Genomic DNA, 10,371 nt, shown 5'->3' with positions numbered 1-10,371 from the left:
ATTATTTAGTTTTAGTTTTGTGTTGGAATTTCCCACAAGTAGACCAGTTAAACTAGGTGGAAGAGAATTATTGTGAATAACTATTGGATTTCTTTTCATTAAATTAGTCATGTAACTCTGTGGATGTAGTTGGGAGCAATGTGGCTTGTCTATCAAAAATATTAATTTTCAACTTCTTAAATTTCCTTTGGTAAATAATACCCTCCAACTGTAAATAAGCTGAGGTAGACGTAAGTCTATCTTAAGATATCCATACTTTTTAACTTAGCTGCCAAAAAAGATCGTCTTCTGCGTGGGTAGGAGATTGCATCTTATTATTCAGAAGAAACATCCATTAACTTTTCGACAGACTCTCACCTGTGTAATTCAAAACTATGTTACTTAGATTAGATCAAATCTCCCAACACAGATATAGACTGAAGGGGCACCTCTAAAAGAAGTATGTCAGCAAGTTGATAATCATTGATAATGTAATCATTACCTGTTTAAAATGATGAGGATAACACTACTACAAGCACAAAACCATATATAACTGACTAAAATCTTGTGTTTACTGTACCACTGAGAACAGAAATAAAAATTCGCAAATTAAATATTTTTCATTCAAATTAACTTCTATTGTAGAAAAAACATTAATCATTTTTGGGAAATATAAAACTAAATCTGATAATACGTTTAAAAATGAGAGAGTATTTCAATTGTTTAGAAAACAAATAGCAAATTTGACAACTTCTTACCCACCATCTACTTGAATTTGGAATGAGATCATTCACTCTATTTCCATAACAAGACATTTTCTTTCTTTTTTTCTTCCTTCTTTCTACAATGATTGGCACCTTTTTCTCTTTTTATTTTATCAAACTTCCGAGTTTGAGACGTTTTCTATTTTCTTTCTCATTTCTTTTTTTAACTTCACCAACTCAAACATTATTTTATATAATTATGAATAGTAATGCAAATATTAGCAAAGCATAATTTTTTCCGTAATCTTTGAAATTTTTTTGAAGAAATTGGATAACATAAAAGTTTAGGGATTATCATTTTAAGATTTATTCAATTTTTCTAATATTATTTTGCCACCGTCATTATCATGACTATGATTATGAGGACAGATACATTATTAAGAGTACTGTTAAAATTTTGTTGGTTTAGATGCAGCTTCTCTTCCTCCTTGGTATGGACGGCTTGCTGGTACATCTTCCATTGATCACTGGCTGTGTTATTTTGAACTGTATTAGACATTAACTCAACAGTAGTTGATAGGGAAATGATAATCATTCTAACGTTGCTGATATGTAATTTGAGTCAGATGGATTGTTATTTAGGTCTGATTTTGAAAATCCAACAATATGACTTCATATGTTAGATTTATAAAAGGATTCATTTTGTTAAAAGTTTAGAATAAAAGGATCACCTGCTAAAATAATTTTTTTAGAGCAAGTTACCATAGGTTCTGAAACAACGTGTAATTGTTCTACAATATACTTATATGATGAATTGAACATCGCATGCAAGCATTTCATATAGATAGACTGATGATGATGATGATGATGATGATGATGATGATGATGATGTATTACACAAATACTAAGTAATTTATTTTTTTTAAAAATTGGATAATAAATTGAAACTGTTGTGATTAATCGATTGTAACATGTTGAACATTAAAAGAAATTCAGTCAAGCAATTTCAGACGTCAAGAACAAAGAGAAAATCAAAAAGAAATTCAGTCCAGCAATTCCAGATTAGACAATCTAGAAAGTCTAGACAACAGCATATATAGCTGTTTATATAGTCGAACAACTCTAGACATGTCGATAATCTTGACAGTCAAAACAAACAGTCAAACAACTTATGTTTGTAGACTGTCTTGAAACTCAAGACGTATTGACCGTTTAGCACATCTATGTCTTGATGACTAGACACTTTAGCAATTCCAAATTTGCTCAACATCCCAACCAAGTTTAAATCTGGTCCAATCACAGTAGCCCGTTTAAGTGGCAATATAGCTTGTTTGGGGTGAATAAAAGTTTAAAAAAAATGTTTTTAAAATGTCTAGATAATCTAACAGATCCAAGGTATCTAGCGATTCGTGACAGTCTAGCAATTTTAGATCTCTAAAAATTGTAAACAATCTAGTAAGTCAAGATATACAGACGTTCTATCAAATCTAGTCATCTAAACAGTATTGCAAGTGTCGTCCTCTAGTGAGTGTAGCAATTCCAGACGTCTTATTTTCACAATGAAAATGAACAGTAAATTAAAGTATTCGTTTATTTTTAATGTTATTTCCTGTGTGCAGTTAAAAGATAATCGCCCAAAAGTTATGGTTCAATGTTTAGATTGAAAATCAATCAATAATACAACAAAGAGCACATGACTTACAATTTAGTTTCGTTATATGAAAATCCACACAGTTTATTATTTATGATTGGTATGAGTTTTAGGCTTGCATTAAATGTAAAAAGCCTTCCTCATTATTATAAAATAAAAAAATTAGGATGTAGTTTTATATTACTTTATGAATATTTTGATATTTAATAGTTTATTTATTTATTTATTTTGCAAGAATCTTGGCACCGCTAGATATTTAGTATCTGTGAGAATCGCCCCAAGGCTCAAAAGTACCATTCCACTGGTTTGAATATCATATTTTATTATTGACTTGCAATATTTACCTGGTGTTGCCTGAGTGGGGATATATTGCTGGTTGGAAGGTTTTATAAGAAAAAGTAACTTCAAATATAATAATGTTTACAATTTTTGGCTTGAAAGAAAAGTTAAAAATAATATTTCCAATATAAGGTCAAGTAATATAAGAACTGTAAGCAAGGTGGTGTTACAAAAAATGTTTCTTACAAGTAGCAGTAAAATAACAAATTTATTAAACGAATCGAAACAAATACAGATCATTTAAAATGTGAGTTATTTTAAGTCTTGAAAAAATACTAATACAAAGAATTATTTAAATGTTGAAACGATTATTCATTGAGTTTAAATTTATTTTTCTTCTATAAAATGAAGAATATTTATTTTTCTATGAAGAAAAATTTAAAAAAAATTAATTTCGCTTTATTTATGTTTTAATATATTTCAGTTCAGTAAGATAATTAATAAAAACAAATTATTAGATTTTTTAGAATTGGTAAATTTATAAAATGTGTTTTGATAATGTGTTTAATTTCATTTCGTTAATCAAATTTTAATTTATGTAGACTTTTAGAATATTTAGTGATGAGCAGATAATACTTAGTACAAATCCAAAGTTTAATGTGGATATCTAAATATTAGATTATTATAATCAACTAACATAAATTAATAAAAACAACAGTTTTGAACCACTTTTATGTCCCCTTACGAAGATTAAAACCAAGAGATAATGCTAGAATCAAGATATTATTCCGATTTTGATCAAAATCCATTAGATGATTTTGATTTTAGAAAATGCTTGCCATTTAAAGCTTAAGCTTAATGAGTCTTAAAAAGAAATTAAAATTCTGATAATTTTGTTGAACTCAAATTCTTCAGATTCGAATGTTTAAATTGGTGGTTGTGCTTATTATTAGGGATAGGGCAACAGCATATTCTTTTCATTGTTTATACACACGAGTATATATCTGACACAGACACAATTAATCAACCGAGAACCACAGTACTCTACATAGAAACATATAAGATATCAATGGATATATACCTGAGAGTCAAAACAAGGAAAAGAATATGCTGTTGTCATAGCCCTACGAATTATATATAAAAAAAACTGAAATGTAAGGGATATTTATTAAATAATGTTGAATATATAGTGTTAAAATTTCACAATCATTGCAGATATCTGAATTTTCATAAAAGGGATTACACTCCTTTTTACCCCCTTCTCATAAAACTAAATTAAACTAAGTATAATCCACATTACCCACCCTTACGACAAGCAACTGTGTTCCAAAATTCATATTCATCAATTAATTAATTTAGGAATGAATTTAGTGCATATATATATATATATATATATATATATATATATATATATATATATATATATATATATATATATATATATATAGGTAAACATATACACATACCTAACTTGATATAGATAATACATACATACATACATATATACATACATACATACATACATACATATATATATATATATATATATATATATATATATATATATATATGATTTTCTTTTAAGAAGTTAATTTCGTTTCTTTATATTTTAATATATTTCAGTTCGATAAAGATAATTAATAAAAACAAATTATTAGATTTATCGGAATTGGTAAACTTATAAAATATTAATTTAATTATTCCTATATATAGATATCTATCAACGTCATAACAGCAAAGTTACTATCATTGAGAGTATCTCTGAGAAAATTGACAACATTCTGTCTACCCATCCCTCGGCTAACATTCACGTCAACAGAGACTTCGATGTTCACAATGTTGAATGGCTAGTCCACTCAAACAAAACGGTTATTAAGGGAGGTACTGTGATCATTTCTCGATTGCCTATGACCTAACACAAATTGTTCACAAACCCACCCGCATGCCCGACTCTGACAGACAATATTCAAGTCTCCTTAACCTTTTCCTTACAAGTTGCTCAGAAATGTGCTCATTCTGTCTCCATTGGAATCTTCCAATCACTCAGTTGTCTCGATTAAGATAAAAACAAAATGTAATAAACCTCCAGATGTACCTCTTCATTGTACTGTATATTGATATTCTATGGATAATTGGGATAACTTCCGGACATTTATATCAGATATACCTCTGCACTCTATGTTAAAAAAGAACATGTCGTCTATAGTATCTGACTTGTCTGAATGGTTAATTGTTGGTATAGATCGTTTCATACCCTCCAAGAAATTCAAGCAAAACTTAACAGCCAGCCGTGGTTCACACCCTAAAATGTGCCGCTGCCACTGCACACAGAAATCACTATTCCCACTGCTTCCAACATAATAGATGTTGTTAAACTAAAGCCACCTTTAAGACTGCCAGCAACCATTGTAAAAGATGTCATATGATTGTTTGAGAAGATAATAGTTGCAGTCGTAAGTCGGCATGGAACACATTTTCAAATGCACTCAACAAATTTTAAAATAATGAAATTAATCGCTTTACTTAAATAAGTATACCATGAACTAATATGTGAATAAGTAACTCTTTATATTTCTGTTCTTTTCTGTCCCCTACTTTTGACCTTGCAGCACTAGATCATCAAGCTGTGCTAAATTTAATAAATAGTTTCCTCTTTGAAAAAAAACTTGTGTCGTATTAAGTAATAAAGTAAATAATGGAAACAGTATGAGATGATTTGGACTATAACATATAACAATGCCCATGCATGCAAGGTGACTAGTAAAGAAAAACAAAGTAAGAATTTTCAATTATGGTGAATGAACTGTTAATTACTAAAGACTCTATGATAAGTAACTATCAATGTGTGGATCAGAGAGTCCCCTGACTCACCTGAACCCTACTCTATAATAAATATATATTACTTCATAAATAATAAAGAGTATATGAATTTAATTGTTCAATGATGCAAATCTATTTCCATAATGTTTTCTTTTTTCCTTTCTGCTTTCAATACCGATTTATACGTTTCTCCTTCCCTTTTTTTCTCTCTTTTTTTCAACTTTCTAGTTTGAGATCTTTTTTGTTTTTCTTTCTTTCTTTATGTGAGACACGATTGCTCTTTTACCATTTCATTTTTAACTCATTAATGACATCGGCATCATATTTTTAATATATAGTAATGATCAAAGGGAGAAAATAAAAAGAAAGCAGTCTTTTTGTTTTTAGATCATCAAAAATAACTTGCATTTTTTTTCAACTGGCATTATTTCAGCCCAATCCTACTGAGATAAAAGTATGACAAGACTTACGTTGGAAAGCAAACAGTGCCATTTGAAATACATTCAAAAAGAAATCCTCCACTCTAAATAAAAAGTCAACAGTAATTTTTTTCTTTAGGTCATAAGAAGCGATAATAATAATTTATATATGAAAAATAAAATTATAGATATAATTCTAAGAATACTAGTACAAACACTGACGAAGCATATTTTTCCCCCCAATCATTTTTTGATGAAGGTGTATGCTAGTATATATAATCAGTGAAAGATTTTGAGGAGACATTTTGAACTGAGCTGGTAGAATGCTGACCTTGACGTTTTTGCAACTTGTCACTAGCAGACTGTCTCCTTGAACAGAGGCGAGCTCTTAGATCTTTCGCCACATGTACTCAGCAGAACTTTACAAGTAATGTCATTTCATATGCACACATGTACAGACACTTATCAGTAGTGTGCCGTGCCAAAAAAACATTTCTTTTTTTCACATTCATTTCATATTGAATTGATTTTATTTTACTAATAAATTTTGTTGTATTTAAATATTTGCATTTTTCAACTCATGCAATCATTCATAACCAATTATAAGTCAAAAAAGCTGCCAAAGTTGCACACAAGTTTATTATATCTATAGCAATATTCAAATTTGGGTGTGTAAAAATGATGTAGAAATGGGATTTTCTTTGTAATGTAAAATTATGTAGAAAAGTGGGAACTATTCACTAGAAATCTAAGAGTAGAAATTTAAGCTGATGTGTTCAGAAAGTTGTGCCGTAAACAGGAAGTCCCTGATGACATGAGCGAATAGGATAATCAAATTTTTCTCTTTCACTGACGGTTTGCAACATGAGCAGACATATTTCTGAGGGTGCATTATTAATAATGTGTAACCCTCTGCAGCATCCTGTATTGAAGAAAGGTAAATCTTCGTAGCTTGTTACCTGCAACTTAGACAAAAAGAAAGAAATATCCGTGGGAGCAAAGAAAAACAAGACAACTTGAAAGAAATGATTTTTATTAAGTAGAAAGAATTGATAGGAAAAGTCTATAATCAGCCCACTGCCAAAAGTTGTCCGTGTGGCTTACAAGTAAAGTTCTTGTATCGTAACATTCGAAAGGATAGAACTGAGAGAGAGAGAGAGAGAGAGAGAGAGAGAGAGAGAGAGAGAGAGAGAGAGAGAGAGGGAATGAGAGAGAAAGAGAGAAAGAAAGAGAGAGGAGGGGATTCACTTACTGAAAGCAGATCACATTTTTTATTAATCCTTTATAAAAAGAGTATGATTTCCCTTTTTAGTCCGAGTTCTTTTAGGAACAATAGTCTTCATCTCCTCGTTTTAAACGTATCAATTCTCCATTAGATCCATTAACTTCATCAGTTATAGTTATTCCTTATTTTCGTAAGCGAGATCACTAGATGAATAATCTTTTGGTAATTTTCCCTTATAAAGGAAAGGCGATATAAAATTCACATATATAGAGTGGATATCCGATACTGAGGTTTCAGGTAGCTCGAAACCTCCACAATATATCCAGAATTTCCCTTTTATCCTGAGATATTTAATTCTGTGGATTCGTCGTATATTTAAACTGTTTTAAAGTCCAGCTATACTAAAAAGCTGGTTCTTTCTCAAATTTCCTTCGTCTCGAATTTGCCCGAGACACATTCCAAGAGTTAGGTAACTTAACTTAAAAGTCCTTTTATCTTCTAAATGAATCAGCAATTCTTTCCTTTCAAGTATTTTACTGTCTAGTCAGGACAGAGAAACTGTTTACAAACCATTAGGTTTCTTTCCTTTGCAGCAAACCTTGATTAAATATGTCGGTTAACCTTGACACATCTAATCTTTTCTTCTCGACATTTGAACCCCAACTTCCTTCCTCTCCGGCGTGTGAATAGCAACCGATTTTTTTTAGTCGAAAATGCACCTTGTGGCAGACTTTGTGCGCAAAAAAGAGGCCTGTCCAATCAGCGAGCAGAAGGAGATCATGTGACATGGAAAAGGAGGAGAAAGAATAAAACATAGAGAGGAGGAACGAAGAAGAAAAGAGAGAAAGAAAGGAACAAAATAAAATAGTGGAAATAAATGTTCCACAATATATAATACGAGTGTATTCGTACAATAAAATGGAGCTGCATAAAGAGCGTTAACAGCTATGACTATTGCCATTAATAACAAAGTAAAAGAAGAGAAAAAAGAGAAACTACAGAGAAAACAAAGCATCGAGTTTGTGTGTTGCTATTTTGCTGACGTTGAATGTCACCAATCTATAGGATGCATTTTGCTATTTAACTGATGTCGGGAGGTCACCAATCTATAGGATGCTTTTTCAGGATCCTTAATAATAAACTAAACGGGGTCGCCAATTTATAGGAAGGGTTACCAAATTTACATCCTTAAATAAAGAAATAAAAATAAATTCAGGAAATGACGACACTCGATAAAGAACACAAAATCACTGAGTTTATATAAAATGAATAACATTCATTTATGTGAAAGAAGTATTAAAATAAAGTGTTCCAACATAAGGGTTTTCTTGTGTTTGAACGTTTTAAATGAATGATTATTGGTGTGCGGATTTTATGTGTGTATGGCACAAGGCTTGAAAGTACTGATTTGTATGATAGGTGTGCCGCAGGAGGGCATGGAGTTCTCACTGGATGTGGTGAATTTCCACAATGGGTATTGTAGTTCATCTGCGGCCCACATAAAAACATAAGGGGTGTTTTAACATCTCACGAAGACGGAGTTTCCTTGAACATGTGCTGCACTGGTGAATTTGTAGAGAAACTGCCTTGATTTTAATGGGTAAATGCTTTTATAGTACCCACTTGCTGCTCCGGGACTGATCACCATATTCAAGCATGGGGGAGCGTAAACATAGTTCCTTTTCTTTTATGTATGTGTATGGGCACATCACAACATCATATTCCTACATGTTTTTAATAACGTATAGGCAGTTCAAAGCGGTGATCACTCTGGGAATGTTCCTGCCTGTCATTTATCCTAGCTGGACATAGCGGGTCACTACAAAATTTCCCTCCAAGACGAAAAATTGATCTAAGGAGAAAGAAAGAGACAACTCACTGAGCATAAGGAGCAAATCGGAGCGAATGCTTTATAATGTGGCTTAGTTGACCCTGTTTGAAGGGTATATCTTGGTTGATGGCAGTCCAAAAGAAAAGTAACGTCACCAACTTGTGTTGCGCGGTTGCCTGGTGAGTTAAATGGTGTAATTTCAAAGGAAATGAGCTGCCTGTGTTTGGGAAGAACATTATGGACATTCATATCCATTTGGAGTATACCGAGGAATTGAGCGATAGATAAACAGAGTGTCGTAGGTTTTATAATTCCTCATCATTCCTCTGGTTTATTGCAATCTGTTGTAGATCGGCATTATTGATGGCTTGAATGGCACCAATATGCATACATGTGGTTTATTGGCATTGTGTAAGAATGCGATATACTTGTAAGAAGCTCCCTTATGTATGCGTGAAAACATCATGTTCCTTGTTTCAAAGCGATGATCACTGTGTGAATGTTCTTGCCTGTCATTTATTTGGGCCAAATGTAGCAGGTCGCTACAGAGAAAAGGAAAAAGAAGAATTCTTCTGCCAGTATTACAGAAAAAGAGAAGCTGATTGAACTTACTACTAATTGAGCTATTGCCAATGTGTAAACAAAACATAGCTAATAACTGGTTATACATGTTACAAAAGATTTGTTATGAGAAGAATCGCTTGTAATGCTCCACTCTATAATAAACACCATTGTGCGTGAATATATATATATATATATATATATATATATATATATATATATATATATATATATATATAATAGGCGGAAGTCTCTCGAGAGCTCTTTCAGCTATCATCTCATCAGGAGAAAATCAATAGCGTACAAAATAATATTATGTCGAAAGTAAAGAGTTCTATGAGGAACTATTGAATGTGCCAAAAATTACAGGGACACGAAAATAAAGTTTATTAACGTTTAAAAAGCGATTAAAATAATGGCACAACGAGGGGAAAAGAAGAAGAAAAAAAAACGGGAGAAAAGATTCACAGTTCCCCAAAGAGAAACAATGCGTTAGATGTTTCTTTCTGCCGGCACAAATAAGGTTTCTGCACTGCAATAGAGACAGACTCCAAAATCTTTAAATGGTTTCTGGAGTCCGCTCTATGTAGCACCTCGAACCATTCAATTTTATATCTGTCGGCACAGCACAGGTTGTCAACCAAATGCTAGCCAATAGCAGAGTCCAAGGCTGCAGAAGGAGGGAGACTACAAGCGGATTGTGACGTGTGATGAGAAGTGGATCGTCTATGACAACTTGTGATGTTCGGCACAGTGGTTAGATGCCAGAGAAGCTCCACAACACTTCCCAAAGCTGATATTGCACCAAAAAAAGGTTATGGTGACTGTTTGGTGGTTTTCAGCCAGCCTCATCCTTCTTGAATCTGGATGAAACAATTATGGTGGAGAAATACTACCGACAA

Source organism: Euprymna scolopes, chromosome 19 (genome assembly GCF_053919585.1).
Source record: "Euprymna scolopes isolate OS-2025 chromosome 19, ASM5391958v1, whole genome shotgun sequence".
Taxonomy (NCBI): domain Eukaryota; kingdom Metazoa; phylum Mollusca; class Cephalopoda; order Sepiida; family Sepiolidae; genus Euprymna; species Euprymna scolopes.
This window is presented reverse-complemented; position numbering follows the sequence as displayed.